Here is a 358-nt window from a genome sequence, read left to right as displayed (position 1 = left end):
AGGACCACCAAGGAAGTCATTCCCCTTCCCCTTTTCTGCCAACATCCCACTTTAAAAAAAGACAAAATAATCTGTTTAGTAAGTTTTCAGGAGTCTGAGGTCAGCATCTGTGGTGTCATTCTCCCAAAGGCATCTTGCTTTCAGATACTGGCTGGGCTCATGAGTCTGGCGACCAGGGTAGGTGTGGTGGCTGAAGACAGGCTTGGCCTCTGGAGCTCTGCCTTCACCGACTCACCCAGGGTCCAGAGCCCCTGCAGCCAAGCAGAGCCACACGCAGGTGGGGCTGGTACAGCCGTGGGGCCGCTGCGGTCAGGGTGGAGCATGAGGCAGAGGCAGCTGGCTGTCCTGTCCCCGCAAC

The sequence above is a fragment of the Bison bison genome, unplaced genomic scaffold, assembly GCF_000754665.1.
Source record: "Bison bison bison isolate TAMUID 2011002044 unplaced genomic scaffold, Bison_UMD1.0 scf7180017864266, whole genome shotgun sequence".
In the NCBI taxonomy this organism is placed as follows: domain Eukaryota; kingdom Metazoa; phylum Chordata; class Mammalia; order Artiodactyla; family Bovidae; genus Bison; species Bison bison.
The sequence above is the reverse complement of the archived record's forward strand: the minus strand, read 5'-3'. Positions refer to the sequence as shown.